General features: G+C 36.3%; 1 protein-coding gene and 1 pseudogene across 1 annotated transcript in view; one reads left to right on the plus strand and one right to left on the minus strand.

Annotated features, from left to right (window-relative positions):
• WWOX (WW domain containing oxidoreductase) overlaps positions 1–17,973 on the minus strand; it is a 1,243,673-nt gene that overhangs the window by 1,034,560 nt on the left and 191,140 nt on the right. The window lies entirely within an intron of this gene.
• LOC140529929 (protein LZIC pseudogene) overlaps positions 1–17,973 on the plus strand; it is a 128,671-nt pseudogene that overhangs the window by 37,279 nt on the left and 73,419 nt on the right.

The following is a 17,973-nucleotide window of genomic DNA, read 5'->3' on the forward strand; positions in this document are numbered from 1 at the left end:
TCCAAATCCAATGACATGTCAATGAAACAGAAGCTGTTCTGGTCTCAGAGATCAGAAGCAGGCTTTAACCTGCAATTTCCAATACAAATCTCATGACCCTTGTTATAAAGCCTCCTTCTAATCTTCCTTCCTGAAAGAAAAATCAAATACCCCAGCAAAGAAGTATTGACAATACTTAATTATCCATGATAACGGAAGGAAGAGCATAAACAAAATGCACATAATCTAAAAACCTAACTTTCTACCCCTGGTTTCAACCTTCACTTACAAAAAATTTACAACTTATTTTCATGATTTCATTCACAACTCTTCCTTGTCTATCATCTTTTGGAGAAATTCTGTGAGTAATAAAGTAGAGAAAATTTTACTTTCCCCTTTGGATACATACATTTTGTGTTGGCAAAATTAGGGAGTTGCATTTGATGACAACACAGAATGTCACAGCTAGAAGAGCTCTCAAAAAATCCTGTCAAATAACCCCTGGCACAATCTTGTAGTCAGTCAATTAGTCATTCAATAAATATTTACTAAGCCCCTACTAAATGCCAAGCATTGTACTGAGTGCTAGCAATACAATGAAAACCAAAAGATAGCCCCTATATGCAAGACCATATATCACATTCTAACGGAAGAAAAAGTGCAAACAACGCTGTACAATCAGGCTGCATACAAGACAGACTAGACATAATCAATAGAGGGCAAGCATGAGAATTAAGGGAGATTGAGAAGAGCTCCCAAGAGCAGGTGGGATCTTGGTTATTGCCCTTCATTCTTGAAGACAAACAAAATGACATCACTATGTTGAGGTCAACGTACAGTGTGTTCAACTGTGACAATACAAGCTCAGAAAGCTCTACCACAGGTCAGACACACAAAGTTCATGTAAACATTTGGAGTAGAGATGTCTCTACATTTGTGTATCTGATGATTCTTTTGGGTTATTGCAATTCTCCTTCACTCATAGAACATACAGCCTTCTTTGATGCAGGCACTCCATGCTGGGTAGTCCTGTGCTAATGTTACCCCACATCATGCAATTAGTTCCAAAGTTCTTCAGAGTGACCTTGAGAGTGTCCTTGTATCTCTTCTTCTAACCTCCATGTGAACATCTTCCTTTTGTGAGTTCTCTGTAAAATACTTTTTTAGGAAAACATACATTTGGCATTCAAATAACGTGGCCAGCCCACAGGAGATGTGCTCTCCAAATGTTCGGCAGTTCAGGTCAATAAAGGAACTCAGAGCCCTTGATCTTGCCAGGTGATCATCAGCATCTTCCTAAAACAATTTAAATGGAAACAATTCAGTTTACTGCTATGGCACTGGTAGATTGTCCAGGTTTCACAGGCCTACAACGAGGTCACAATAACAACTCTGTAGACTTTCAGTTTGGTGGTCAATCTAATACCTCTTCTTTCCCATACTTTCCTTTGCAGCCCCCTAAATACTGAGCTACCTCTGGTAATGGGTGCATCAACCTAATCATTTATGTGGGCATCTGGAGAGTATACTGCCAAGGTAAGTGAACATATCCACAATACTAAAAAATTCTCCATTTGCTACAACCAATGGTTCCACGTATGGATGATGTGGTGCTAGCTGCTAGAGAACCTGTGTTTTCTTCATGTTAATTATTAGGCCAAAATTAGGACAAGTAGCAGAGAACTGAGCCATATTTTGTTACATCTCAACTTCAGAGGTTGCATTCAGTGCAGAATCATCTGTAAACAAGAAATCATGCACCAACTCTCTCTCCATTTTAGTATTGGATTGTAGTCTTTTTAAGTTAAATGTGGGGTCTTAACTGGGATTTGAAGGTCAGAAGGCAGAGGTGAAGAGAAAGAAAATTCCAGGCATGAGAGATAGCCAGAGAAAACATCCAGAGCTGAGACATGCAGTGTTTTGTTCATGGAACAGCCAAGAGACGAGTGCCACTGGATCAAAGAGTACATGGCAGGAAATAAGATATAATAAATTCATAAAAGCAGGAAAGGGCTATGTTATGAAGGGCTTTGAATGCCAAACAGAGAATTTTGTATTTGATCTTACAGGCAACAGTCACTGGAGGTTACTGAGTAAGTGAATGAAATGGTGAAACCTGAGCTTTAGGAAGATCACTAAAAGAACTGTTTGGAGGATATGATTGAGAAAAGCTCATCAAATTTGTCAATTAAGAGATTACTAGTAATTTTGTAGAGAGTAATTTCAGCTGAATTTTAAAATCAGAACCCAGACTACAAAGAAAAAAGAAGAGAGAGGAAAGGAAGTGGAGGCACCTATTGAAGATGGCCTTCTCAAGGAGTTTAGCTATAAAAAAGAAGAAAAGACATGGAATAACAGCTAGCAAAGATGGACAGATTAAATGAGAACTTTTTGAGGATAGGGGAGTCATGGGCATTTTTATAAGCAAGAGAACTGAAAGTAAAAGAGATAAAGCAGGAAATGTGCCAGAAGGCCATTTCATTATGTGGGACAAGAGTAAAGCAAGAGGTAGGAGCAGAAGGTATCTCAGTGATGTGAGATGATGGAGAATAGAGGAGAGAAAGACTGAATCAGGAAATCTAATCCCTTTAGAAAGGAATATTTACTTACTTCAGGGACATATATGTTTGGTATAAGCCTTCCTCTCCCAAAAGCCTGTGATATACTGTATCACCAGTACCTGCAGAGACCAGGGTAAAGTAGGCTCAAGTTGAGAGAGAAAAAGGTATCGCATAGCTCCTGGTACCTGGAACTTTTTTTGTCTCCTTTCTAAGACACCTGAGAAGTTCTTCTGAAGGACTGTGCAGCTTTTTTTTTCTTTTGCTGAGATTTTTCTACAAAGGTCATATAGCTGGTGAGTGATGGAGTCCAAACTTTTCTCCTGAATTCCAGTACAGTGTGTTTTCCACTGAAACACTTGGAATGGGAGTTGAGTTCTATTTCTTTGAAGGTCTTGAATTTTATTCCTCAGGTGAAAACTTGTCCAGAATGCTCCCTCTTAAGCTTTCCTCCTCTTTTCCTGTACTATGATTAATACAAAGCCTAGCGTGTCAAGATGAGTTGTTTAAAACTGTAAAAGGTATTTCATAGCTCGGTGCAGTGAAAATACTACAGAATCTTAAGAACTCAGAAGTTTTGGGAATCAAACTGGTTTAAGCTTGGACTATCTCTTACTTCAGTTCCCTCATCTGCCAAGCACAGTATAGTGGAACAAGGAATGAACTGGGATTCTAAAAATAAAGGTTGCATCTCAGCTTCAATTCTTCCTACCTTTGTAACTGAACAAGTTGCTTAGCTCTTTAAGCATCTCTTTTCTCATCTATAAAGATAATACTTACACTAACTACCCTGTCTGGAATATTGTGAAGAAAGTGGTTTATAAAGCCTTAAAGTACTCTAAAAATAAGTAGTTATTAATAATATTCATTGCATCATAAATCTCAGAGTAGCTAGAAAAATTCTTTGCAATGTATAAAGTGCTACAGAAATGAACCACTTTTATATATTATTATACTTCCTCAATTTTTTCTTTTACCATCTCAAAACCAAGTTAAAATTCATATTTTCACTTTTAGATTCTTAATTCGTTTTCAACAGAATGCAATATTTGATCAAGTCATGAAGAATGAAGATATGTATGGAAAGAAATTTACCCAGGAAAGTGTTCAATTATTGTCATCTGAATATTTATTTAATGCACACACAATGAAGCTATGTCAATGTTTGCCAAAGAATTTCACTTTATATAATAACTGAGTAAAAAAAAATCCCAGAATATCATTTTGCAGATAATTTAAGCTAAATGGACAAAATCTCTTTAAGTTTTTATGTTGAAAAGCATCATGAGATTACAAAAGCAACATATAAAATTATATTCCATTAGCAATGAAACAGTAGCTTAGATTCATATGTAGCTTTACCATTATAAAATGTCTTATACACATTATATCATTTGATCTTCAAAATACAGGTAGATATTTCAAGTACTACCTCCATTTTGTAAATGAATAAATGATGGCTGAAGAGGGGAAAAGCCTGGATCATACGCACAAAGCTAGTAAGTGGTACCTATATCTGCTATCAGGCAACATTTCTGGGACTGGGCCATTGGGAGTATGTTTGACTGGTGCAATACAAATAAGCATTCTCTTGGTTGAATATGACAACATCTTCATTTATTTTCCTAATTTTGGCAAATGTTTATCTGGAGGTGAGAAATACCATGAATCATCTACTAAAACAGACCATTATACTTAACGCTTATGGATTCCCCCAAAGCATTTCTTGACAGATGGATTCCTTAAAACATGGTTTAAAATATGACAAGAATAAGTAAGTGGCCAAGCACTAAATACACTTAACAAGGGTTGATAGGAATGTATTTGCCCAGAATCTTCAAATTTATCTTTAAAATGCCTTAAACTGAAAAACAAATAAGATGGAGAAAACTGCTTGTGTATATTCCCCAAGCTAAATGCCAGAGTGAGAAGAACAGCTATCAATATACTCAGACATTGAAAGGAGGTATAATTCATGAAATAAATTAGTAACAAAACTCATGGCTTATATATCTATAAACAAATGTACCAAGTATGGATAATAAGAAAGATAAAATAGAGATCCTAATGCACAGAAACAAACTGGACCACAGAATTGCAATATGACTAAGACTTGTTAAAGTAGATAAACAAAAAGGGGTTATCAAGTGCCACCTAATATTAAGAAGACATATTCATGTGAGGAAATCTAGGGCAAGTAAGGATGATGGATAGAATTTGGGTGAAGATAAGTGGAGGCTGAAAGAGAAGAAATATAATGACTGGTCTATACTATATACCATCTGAAGAGTGAAATGAAATAGATAAGTTTGGAAATAAATCTCAGGCCTGACAGAGAAACATGATATAGGAGTGATGAGAAAACTGAATTATCTGGATATCTGCTAGAACTCTTTCAATTAATCAATCAATACGAATTTATTAAGTATTATTTGATGCTACACTAGGTACTTGGACAAATAGATTAAAAAAATTAAGAGTGTTTGCCCTCAATGTACTTACATTCTATCCTCAGATACAGCATGTACAATACTATTTTTATAAAGCAAATGATAGGTGATTTCACAAGGCCAGGGCAGGGATAAAGTCCTAGAAGCTTGGGAGGTAAGGAAAATCCTCATCTAGAAGGTAGCATTTGAGCTGATTTTGAAGGAAACTAAGTATTCCAACAGTCAGAGGTGAGTGTGGAGTAGAGTGTGACATACACTCTACATGTGGGGAGGGGATTTGATTTTAAATTATTCAGGAAAAGGATCAGCAGGATCCCATGAGTTAAAATTCTATATGGAAAGTCAACTCCCCCAAAAAAGATGAGAGGCTTTCAAGAATGAAATTCTGAAGACACAAAGAGAAATGATGAGGAAGAACAAGGAGAGTCTAACAAGATGTAAATGCATATGGAATTCACTGGCAAAAATGCATTTAAAAACAACATGTAAAAACTGTTGGAAAGGCCTTAGAAAGACAGTCACACTACTACAACCTTGGCAGAGCTATGAATTGGTTCAATCACTCTGGAAATCAATTTGGAATCATATGAGAATGATTAATAAACTTTTTATACCCACTGACCCAGCAGTTCTACTGGCAACATTTATGCCAAAGGAGTTCAATAACATAAAGAAAGATCCTTTCTACATCAAAATATTCACAACAATACTCTTTGTTGTTGGGGTTGGAAGCTCAATTCCGTGTGGACAGTCTCGGGAGGGTAAAGGTGGGAACTTCTAAATCTTAGAGCTCTCACGAGACCCCCCCCAGGAAACGGCTGGGAATCGAGGTGAACCGAGCTATCTCGTGTATTTCCGCCTCTTCCCGTGAGAAACGTGATGGGAGAGAGATCTCCCTGCCCTCGAGATTGTCCCGGATTGGAGCACACCTAGTTACCTAACAGCACGGTATTTAGATGCAAACTATGCTGCTGGAGAGTTAAGTAGGATCAGGGAAGCCTGAAAGCTCTCTTAGCACGTGAGGAGCCAAAGAGGACACAAGGCTCCGCTTTTCCTCTTCTCCCTCTCTCCTCTCCCCCTCTCTCCCCGCTTGTACTTCTACTTCCAATCTCTTATTGTAAGATCTTTGCCTCCTTGGGAGATTCTTCTATACCTCCTAAGGAAGAATCCCCTGCACTTGTAACTAGACCCTGAAATAAAGCTCAACCCTTGTTCGACTCTGGAACGTCCTTTCTCTCATATGCGCACCCGGCGTGGCCAGCCGAAGACCTCGGGAGGTGAGGTAAGAAAGACTCGGGTAGCCCACAGGCCTCTAGGTCTGGCACTTTGTGGTAGCAAAACCTGAAAACTAAAGAGGCGCCCAACCACAGGGAAATGACTAAACAAAATATGGTATATAGATATGAAGTAAAATAATAATGCCATAAGGAAAAACAGACATGAGAAATTCAGAGAAAATTCAGTCAAGTGACAGAATGAAGAAAGCAGAACTAGAGAACAATATACATGACAATAATGTCAATTACAATATTAAAAAGTTGTATAATGATGATGAATTGCAAAGAACAATCTCAGGCTATGAGAATTAATAAGGTGACATCCCTACTTCTGCACAGATACACAGGATCTTCAGAAGTAAAACGAGACATACATTGTCAGACATACTCTGTCAGCAGGCTTTGATTAAATTATCATTACTGTTATTGTTGTTGGTGTTGTTTTTGTTGTTGTGAAGAGTTCAATGGCAGGAAAAGGATTGTGACATAAAAAAAGGTAACTGAGGAGGAAGATGAAAGCAGGACATTGTCCTGTAGGAAGGCTAAACCTGGGAATGTTCTAAAACTAGAAAATAAAGAAATAGAATGGATTTTTAAAAGTCAAAATGGTAGAAGGACTATGATTACAAAAGAAATAATTTAGGACAGAATGAAGGTAGTGCTACTTGATTTTTTTTTCCCCTTCTGTTTCATCTGTCAAGGAGGGGGAAAAAATGGATTAGGAAGGAAAAAAAATACATAGCTAATATGTTAACAAATTCCAAAGATGAGTAAGGAGACAAAGGAGAGCCTATACACCTATGAAAGGTTCAAGTCATATGGTTCACATGAAACATATCCTTGAATACTAAAAATAAGATTGTTGAAGCATTGTCAGGAATCTTAAGTCTAAATATTGGAAGCTTGGAAGAGGACAAATATTATCCTGATTTTCTAAAAAGGAAAGAGAATAGACTCTGAAAATCATATACACCAGTGAACTTGACTGATTCCTGGATAAACTATACAATAAATTATAAAAGGAACAGTTAGCAAACATCTAGAAAAACAATCAGTGATTATCAAGAGCCAAGAAGTTAACCTGACTTCCTATTTTGTCAGAGTTAATAAACCTCACTCTCCACCTCTCTGCTCATCTGGACTTCAACACTCTCTCCAGAAAATCTCTCTTCCTGCAAGAACTAATCAACACTGTAACTCAAACTTCCTCGGTACCCCTGACTGTTGGACTCCACCTTACATCTGATTGGAAAGAGTACAGGGTGTACAACAGAGCTCCTCCCAGATCCTCTATTTAAGAAAGGGAGCCAGAAAGGATGCTTCATTGTTTCCCACCTGGATGCAGGACTTTATCAGGTCCCTGTACTGGGTATCCTCTCTCCTTTTACCTTTTTCCCACTCCTTTCAGCTCCTTTTTGTGCAGTGCCTTCCCCCATTTGATTGTGAGGTTCTTGAGAACAGGAATGGTCTTTTGCCTTTCTTTGTATCCACAGTGCTTAACATAGTGCCCTTAACAAAGTAAACACTTAAATACTTACTGACTGAGATAAAAGGAGTTATGTTAGATGTTGTAAACTTCAACTTTAACAAAACATTCCATAAAGTCTTTCACGCAATTATTATGGAAAACCTTGAAAGGCATGAATGAGAAAATCAGGTGAATTCAAAATTGATTAAAATGGCCAGACCCAAAGTTAGGCTTTATGTGAACTTGGAAGAAGGGTTTTAAATGAAGGCTGCAGGAATCCCTGCTTTGCCTTCTCCATTTATCAATGACATGGAGAAAGGTGGAACATCTATAAAATTTATAGATGACACAAAAATTTTAGATGATGGTGTAGGGTGGAATAGAGTAAAGGTAACATATTGGATGATAGTCCAAAACCCAAAATATCAACAGGCTAGAGTAGAGGTCATCAAACTATGGTGTGGGACCACAGCCAGACAGTCACCTGTTTTTGTACCTCCCTCAAGGAAAGAATGTTTTTTTTAAAAATATTTTAAAATACAATAACACTTTATTTAGATATATAAATGCTAATCAGCAGTTGAACAAAAGTGGGAAGAGGATTTTAGCCCCTGGATAGTAATTTGCACATCTGTAGACTACAGCAATGAGCCAAACTGAAGAGAATGAAATTTATTTCAAAGTTCTCAGAAGAAGACTGAGTAGAATCCTGTGCACTAAAATTCTACAAGGGAAGTCAGGTCAGAAGGTAAGACAGACTCAGGAAATAAATTCTGAAGACCCAAAGGAAAACAGTTCCAATAGAGGAAAAATAAGAAAAACCTGAAGAGAACTATGACAATGTACATAAAGCCCACCAATGAGATTTTTGAAAGCAATAGGCAGAATACTGAAGAAACAAGAGCAGAGTATTTCTCTCTGTAGAAACAAGAAAATTTAAGCTGAGAATGAACTGAGGGGTAATGTGGAAAAGGTAGGGTTTTTTCTTTCTCTATTGGAAGAAAAGAGGCTCAAGGAACAGAAAAATACCTCTGAGTGGAGAGCAGGGTACCCCAAGAGAAACAGAGTAGAAGCAAAGATGCTTATTTTGCTTCTATTGCATTGGCCAAGGAAAATGACCTTTATGTTGAAAATTACTAATGCCAACAGGGAAAGGATAAAACAAGTATGGAGACAATAAGAGGACACCTAGTTGTGCTTGACTGACTCAAGTCACCAGACTCAGATAAACTACATCCTGGGGTCCTGAAAGAATTTATAGTTTTAATTGTTGAGCTGCTATTAGTATTATTACAAAAATCATAGGAAATGGGAGTGTTAATACAAGATTAAGGATGGACAAATGTGTCAATTTTTAACAATTGGAAGAAAACAGAATCTAAAAACTATAGCTAGGTCAAGAAGCTTGCCTTTAGTTCCTGGGAAAGTTTTAAAATGGATCATTAAAGAGATGATTAGGGAACATCTGAAATAGGAACAGTGATTCCAAAGAGTCAATAAGGCCAAGTCAAGCACACCTCATTTAACACTGTACTTATTCCTTATTTGATAGGATCACTAAATTTGTAGATAATAGAAATACCACAAAAACAGTTTATTTAGATTTTAGCAAAATGCTTAATAAAGTATCTCAAACTATTTCTGTGCAAAAGATAGAGAGATGTGGACAAGATGATAATATAGTTTGAGGGATTCAAAATGAGTTGAATGACTAGACTCAAAGAGTAGTTGTTAATTGTCCAGTGTCAATGTGGCAGGAACTACTGTATCCCAGTTCTCTGTGCTTGGCCCTGTGTTGTTGAGTATTTTTTATCAATGACTTGAATAAGTGTACAGATAGCAGACTCATCAATTTTGACACAAAACTAGAAGGAATAATTAACACAATGCAAAACAAAAGAAAGTGAACCAACACTTTATGAGACAGAGGATCCTGTAGAATTTAAGGAGAACATAGAAACATAATCTAGTATTCTTGAGTGGTTTAAAAGAGAAATATGAATATCATAAAATCAGAATTTATGTCCTGTACAGCAAAAATTATGAGGACAATAGAAAAACGGGAATCTTCTATGATATTCCTCATCAAAGAGAGAAAATAGGGAATGCAAATACACAGAATTAAAGGACAATCTAGAAGGGAAGCAAAAAAAAAAAAAAAAAGAATTATGCTCAGTATGCAAGCAAAACATAGTGATAGCAAAGACAGGGTGCTTAGGGACAACCTAAGGATCACAGGTCTCCCAGAAGAACATGACAGAACACAGGAGGGCAACAAGGATGATGGAAGACCTTGAGTCCATATCATGTAAAAGTCAGCTGATAGAACCAGGGAGGTGTAGCTTGAAGAAGAGGGAATGGGGGAGATAAGGAAGGAATGTGAGAGCTATCTTTACCTTTTTGAAGGGTTATCATGCAGAAGAGAGATTAGAATTATTCTGTTAAGTCCCAAAGGGCAGAACCAGGACCAATGGGTAGAAGTTGCAGAGGCAAATTTGTGCTTGATGTGAGAACAGTCTTCCTAAAAATTAGAACTATGTAAAACTGGAATGTGTTGTTTCAAGAGTCAGTAGACTGCCCTGTGTTATAAGTCTTAAATCAGAAGCTGGATGCCTACGTGTCAAATATAAATTAAAGTGGGGATTCCCAATGGGTGTCAGTTGGAGTAAATGCCCACAGAAACACCTTCCAACTCTCTTACTTGATTTTCAAAATCCTTTCTGAGCTCTTCCATGGCCTGAGACCATTGCATATTTTTCTTGGAGGCTTTGGATGTAGGAGCCTTGATCTTGCTGTCTTCCTCCGGTTGTATATTATTATCTTTCTGTGGTTACATGCCTTGATCTTCCTCATCGTAAGAAAATACCTTTTCACCAAGAAAGTAATCTTCTATGTTCCTATTTTTCCACCTGGTTTGTTGTTTTCCCAGCCAATTACTTGACTTTTGAGCTCGTTCTTAAGAGGAGGGTATGCTACCCCAAGTTTCAGGGATTTTGTGCAGTTGTTTTCAAAGATATTTTTAGGGACCTATAAATTCTCAGTTCCTACAAAGTGGTATGATCAAAGGAGAGGTATCTGTGAGCAACCACAAGTGCCCTTTTCTGCCCTGTAACTGAGAGTAGACTCTCCTCTTCACAGCCTCCATCAGCTCTGTCACACCAGCGCTCCTCCTAACCCTAGGACCACCAGCCAGGACTGTGACCCAGATCAGCCACTAGATCCCCCACCATATGTAGGCCAAGAGCTCCAGAAGTAGCCTCTGTTGGAGTTGGAGCCAGACCATGTTCTTCTCTCACCCAGGTGAAAGAGCTTTCCCACAGACCTCTGAAGCTGTCTTTGGCATTTGTGTGTTGAGAAGTCTGGAAAACACTATCACTGCCAGTGATTCAGAACCCTGAGTCCTGCTTTAGTCCCATCTGTGCCAGCATGGCCCACCCTGGGCCGCATTCCACTCTAAGCCCAGTGCAACAGTGCCTTCCTGTTGGCCTTTCAGATTGTTAGGCTGGAAATCTGTTTCATTCTGTCATTTTGTGGCTTCTGCTGGTCTAGAATTTGGTCAGAGTCATTTTTACAGTATTTTAAAGGGTTTGGGGGGAAAGCTCAGGCAGGTCCCTGCTTCTACTCCACCATCTAGGCTCTGCCCTGCCCCCCCACTCTCAAATTCAGTGATTCTATAATAAACAGAAAAGTTCTACCTCTGGGGAGTAAAAAGTTAAATGCACATATAGAAAATGGGAAATACAGAGCTATAGAAATTTCAATGAAAAAAGATCTACAGGTGTTAGTATTTGTATCTACAATCTCAATGTGAACCAAATGTGTGATATGGCAGACAAAAGAATTAAAGCTATTGGAAGCTGCATTAATATTATGCACAGTGTAAAAAATGACATAATTAATAGCTCTGTTACACTTTGCTCTGGTCAAGCTACAGCTATGTTCAGGACTAGGCACCACTTTTTTTTTTTTTTTTTTTTTTTTTTTTAAGGCAAACCGGAGTATATCCAGAAAACAGAGATCAGGTTGGTGAAAGAACTCAAAGATCATGACATTCAAGAATCACTTGAATGAACCAGAAATGTTAAGCTTGGAGAAGAGAAGACTTAGGATGGATACAATAGCTGCTTCTAAACATTTGAAAGGCTGCTATGTGTGAAAGAGGAACTAGATTTGTTATACTTGATCTCAGAGGGCAGAATTCTAAAGCAGTATGTGGAGATGAATGAAAAGCAAACAGGCTTGATGGAAAAAAAAATTTCTTAACTATCAGATTTATTAAAACGCTATGGAGAGAATCAAGAACCATTGAGTTCCGTCTCGTTGGGGGGTCTTCAACAAAAGCTCAATTACTACAGTTAAGAATGTCAAGGCTCTATCTATCTAGGGCTCTCTTTTCTCTATATATTCTTTTACTTGTTGACTTAATCAACTCCCATGGGTATAATTATAATCCTATGTTGATGACCCCCAGATCTTCAGATCTGGCCCCATTCTCTCTTCTGAGCTCATGTCCCACATCACTAATTGCCTATTAGTCATTGCAAGGTGGGTGTCTCAGAGGCATCTCAAACTCATCATGTCCTAAAAAGAACTCATTATCTTTCCTCCAAATTTACCTGTCAATCAAATATCTTGATTTGTATCAAGGGCCTTCCCCTTCCTTCCAATCTCCAGAGAGGTAACCTCAACAGTATCTTCAACTGCTACTTTCTTTCTTCCCACATATCTAATCTAATGCCAAACCTTGATTTCTACTTCTACAACATTCTGACAACTATCCCCTTCTTATCCCTCACATAGCCACCATTTACCTCACTAGCTCTCCCCTTGATTGCTACAATGACTACATAGTGTGTCTTCCTGCCTCAAGTTCCCCTCAACACTCCACTCCATACTCCACACAATTACAGTCCCAACAATGTCACTGCCCTACTTAATCAATAACAATGGTTTCCTATAGGCTCTAGGATCACATGTATATCCCTCTGTTTCACTTTTAAAGGTCTCAATTACCTAGTCTCAATCTGAATTTCCAGGCTGCTTATATATTACTTCCTAAACCACAGTTTACTGCCCAGTCAAACTTGCCTTCTCTCTGTTCCTCACAAATGACATTCCATCTCTGTGACTTTGCTCTGGCATCCTCTATTATAGGAACGGACGCCCTCCTCATATTCATCTCACAAAAACCCTCAATTCTTAAGATTAAGATCAACCACTACTTGCTACACAAAGTCTTTCCTGAAATTCCCAAATACTAGTGCCTTCCTTCTATAACTCCCTCGTGTCTACTCTAGAAATATATTTCTATACATAGATTGTATCTTCCAGACAATATGAGTTCCTTGAGAAACTCATTTTTTGATCTTTTGACACTTCTTTATCTCCTATACAATTTACTATAGTGCCTTAAATACAGATGCTAAATAAATTTTAATTGAATTGATTTGATTTGAAATGTATTTTTAACTTCGGCAACATAATAAAAAGATAGGAACACAATAAAAAGATAGGACTCACTGGAAAAGACCCAGATGTAGGGAAAGACTGAAGGCGAAAGGAGGATAGCAGAGAATGAGATTGATAAACAGTATCATGGAGACAATGAACATCATCTAGCACAGACTTTGAGAAATAGTGGAAGACAGAAGGATCTGGAGTGCTACGGTCCACGGAGTCAAGAAGAGTCTGAAACGACTGAATGATTGAACAACAACATTTTAAACATATTTACTGTATGTCTTCTCCCTTCACAAAACACTTATTAAATAGTATATGCAGAGAGTTCAGGAAATTAGAAAGATTTTTGAGACATGGTTCCTGCCCTCATGAAACTTACAATTTCACAAGAGAGGTACAACATGCATAAGTATGCAATGTTATAGAAATGTTACAGTCCAGAAGTAGAATATCATAAGAGTTTAAAGGACATTAAAAAATTCTGCAAGGCCTAAAAAAATAAAAATATATAATCAATATTAAATGCTGCTTTTCCTACCTTATGTATGAGACAAGAAACAGCTAATAGGCCACAAACTTATTTACATTAAACTTTTTCAGTAGATGCCATCATTAATCTGAGCCATATTAACAAAATATCAGGTCAACATAAATCAATCAGATTCTAAATGGTCCTTGTAGCATCTGAAGGCTTACTATGGGGGCTCAATAAGTCATCCTGAAACACATCTATTACCATCACTGGACCAGTCATCCATTTTCCGGATTCAAAAGCCCCTCCCTGTGGGGACTCCATTGTGAACTCAAGCATACTCTAATTAATCTCTTTCTTCTTGGTCTGTGATATGGAAGGTTTGTGATACATGATTTTTTACTCTCTTTAGATGAAGAATATTCATTAAGAGAATAAACAAATACTGAATTAAGAGCTTATTGTTTGGTCAATAAAATGGCTACTATTTCTATAACAAATTTTCTTCTAAACCACCCTATGAGGCCTAGATAATTTAGGCATTATTATGCCCATTTTATGAATGAGGAAAACTGAGGCACGGAGTTGGCAGATCTGCCATAATTACATATCTAATAAATTCAAAACGAAGAACTGAACGCATGTTTCCTGACCACACATTTACTATTATTTCCACTATAACAAGATGTTTCTTAAGCATATGGCCTTACAATGAACTACTTGAAGATAAATTAAATATTAAGATAATTTAAAACAAAGTAAGGGAGGGCAGCTAGGTGGCAGAATGGATAAAACACCAGCCTAGGAGTTCAAATCCAATCTCAGACACTTACTAACTATGTGACCTTGGGCAAGTTACTTAATCTCAATTGCCTACACACATACATACATACATACACACACACACACACACACACACACACACACACACAGGGAGGGAGAGGGAGAGAGGGAGGGGGAGAGAAAGAGAGAGAGAGAGAGAGAGAGAGAAGGAGAAAATCAAGCAAACTATGAATCCTTTTAACAAAAGTCAACACTAATCTATCCTATAAGAATCAATCAAAAGCATGATGTGAATTATTCATCATAAAGAGGCCTAAAATCTACAATAATCTTCCAACATACACTGTAACTATCAGTTGTGGAAACTGGAAGGATTAGCCAAGAAGGTAAAGTAGGAGGAAGCAGTAAAATATCATCAACAAAGAAGAATTTAACAAATGGCTGAGTCAAATTACTTTGTTAATGGAAATGGAAAGGTTTACGATGATAACTCAGGGTCAGATTGTGATCACTAAAAATTCCAAAAGGAATTTCAAACATTCTAAAAATTTCCTTAAGGAAATCAGATTTATTGATCAATACAGATTATACAAATAAACAACAGAAACTACATTACATACCATTACAGAGTACAAAACTTTAGCACTTATTTGGCAAGACATGATCTGGTAGCTTGTTATCTTTGATAAACTAGTAGATAACTACAATTATAGACCTCAAAATATTCTCAAGAATTCAACAAATAAACTGTGCTGAAACCAAATCATTCATTATTAGATGATAACTGTTACCCACAATCACTCAAACATAATATTGATCCATAAAAACTTAAAAAGCTTTTAACAAATGTTGTCATACCAAATACAAATGAACTCCAAGTCACATGGAAAGGAAAGTTTTCAAAATACAGAGGTCTAGTTGAAGAAACAGGAAGAGGATAGAGTACATATATCATCTCAATGGTGTACTACTAGAATTGTCAAAAAAAGGTTACAGAAAATGAGCATACATACAAATATTTATTCAGTTATCAGTATAATTAAAAAGCATCTTATCCACCTATACAATAGTCTGCAGAACACTAAATATAAATTCATAATAGGATAGTCACTAATCCCAGATCCATTTCCATCTGGACCAAAATAAAAATGAGAACAAGAAAAATAATACTTTTCCATTGTTATTTTACATAGTGTTGGAAATATTAGCAGCAGAAATAAGACAAAAGAAAGAAATTAAAGGTACAGAGTTAAGGAAAAATGAAACAAAACTTTCCCAATTTGCTAAAGATATAATGGTTTATTTAGAAAATCCTAGGGAATAAAGAAAGTAACTGAAACAATTAATAGCTTCAACAATATACTATGATACAAAAAAACCCCACAAAAATCAATAGCATTTCTATAAAGCAATAACAAAATACAGAAGGGAGTAATACAGAAGGAAGCACTCTTACAGATAACTACAAAATGCATAAAATATCTGGGATCGAGGAGCCAATCCAGCATACACTAAATAACTATTTAGATACAACTTCAAAATGCATTTTAAAGAAATAAAGAACTTAAATAATTGGAGAAATGCTCAGTGATAATGTCTTGACTATGCCAATATAATAAAAATGACAATAAATTAACTTCATATATTTATTTGACTAGTAGAACTCCCAAGAGAATACTTTATATAACTAGAACAAAAAGACCTAAAACTTACTTGGAGGGGAAAAATCTAGAATGTGAAGGCAACAATGAAGCACTTTCATACCTCAAACTATATTGTAAAGTTGTCCTTGCTATTGTTGCTGTTTAGTCATTGCAGTCATGTCTGACTCTTTAATGATCTTCCTGACAAAGATACTGGAGTGCTTGCCATTTCCTTCTCCAGTTCATTTAATAGATGAGGAAACAGAGGCAGACAGGGTGAAGTGACTTGCCCAGGTTATACAGCAAGGAAGTGTCTGAGTTTGGATCTTAAGTCAGGTCTTCCTGACTCTGGGCTCAGTGCTCTATTGACTATGCCACCTAGCTGCTCTTACATCATAAAGTAGTAATCTTTAAAATTATTTGAACCATGGTTAAAAAATAGAAAAGTAGATGAAAATAGAATAGACAAGAAAAATAAAGAGAAATGATTGAATGCAATGATGCTGGGTATGCTAAATCCAAAACAGAAATTAGGTAAAAAAAGAATTTCCCACTTTAAAAGAATTATAAGGAAAACATGTTCAGCAAAAATTAGTTTTAGACCAACATCTTATACCACATACCAAAATAAACACTAAATGGTTATGTGACATCAGTTTGAAATCATATAAAAAATTGTAAGTCATATAAAAAGTCTAATTATTTTTTTAAAAAATGATGAGGTCCCTTTCACAGGTATAGCTAGAGCATGAATTCTTGACCAAGCTAGAAATAGAGGGAATATATATATATATAATTATACATATTTTACATATAAAATATATATTTATAATATATAAATATATATTTACATATTTATAATATATTTATATATTTATAAAATATATATAAAATTTTGATTACATGAAATTAAGAGGCTTTTGCATAAACAAAATTAATGCAACTAGGAAAAAAGAGAAGCGGTCACTGGGAGGAAAATAATTTTGTATCAAATATTTCTAAGAGGAGTCTGATATCTAAGATGTGTGGGTAAAAAATGGAAATACCTAACAACAGTTATTCCCAAATAGATAAGTGGTCAACGGAGAAGCATAAAACTTCTCAAGAGAATTGAAAACTATTAACTATCCATTATGCCACCAAGTAGCTCATTTCTCAAAGTAAGTTTTCCCTTCATCCTTTGTCTTCAATGGAAAAGAGGAAAAAAAATTACACAACCTGTGCACCTATGTCTTTCAGTTTCTTGCCCAATACTCCATTCTCACTGTAAATATTTCTAAGTTCCTTCTGAAGTATTATTTGTGACTACATGAATCACCAGATGTGATTTGTCAACCATTCTGATAAGTCTTAGAAGGTTGTCTCTTATGCTTCTGATCCATGCCCCAAGAAGACAACTCTATTTTTGTTAACAGATCAGCAAATTAATGCCTGAGCATTACTGGGCAAGGAAGTACTAACAACTTCTTAAGTAAATTCTTACTTCTGCCCATTACTAGATAATCTACCACATGATAGTTTTTGAATATACTGAAATGAAATATTATCATTCTGTAAGAAATTATGAATGTGGTGAATATAGAGTAGCATGGGAAGATTATGAACTGATGCAAAGTGGTAAATGCAGAACTAGGAAAATAACATACTCAGTGCCTATAACAATGTAAATAAAAAGAACAAAACAACTGAAATACAGTGAAATTACAATGACCCAGCCTGTCTCCAAAGAAGGGATAGGAGAAAGCAACTCTTTCCCTTCTCTACAATGGGGAGAGGTATGGGTTTAGAATACCAAAGATAAAGTTAGACTGTTTTTCTAACATGTTATTTCATTTTGCTCAACTGTTTGGTCTCGTTGTTATACTTTGTTATAAGGAATGACT

Source organism: Notamacropus eugenii, chromosome 1, assembly GCF_028372415.1.
Source record: "Notamacropus eugenii isolate mMacEug1 chromosome 1, mMacEug1.pri_v2, whole genome shotgun sequence".
In the NCBI taxonomy this organism is placed as follows: Eukaryota; Metazoa; Chordata; class Mammalia; order Diprotodontia; family Macropodidae; genus Notamacropus; species Notamacropus eugenii.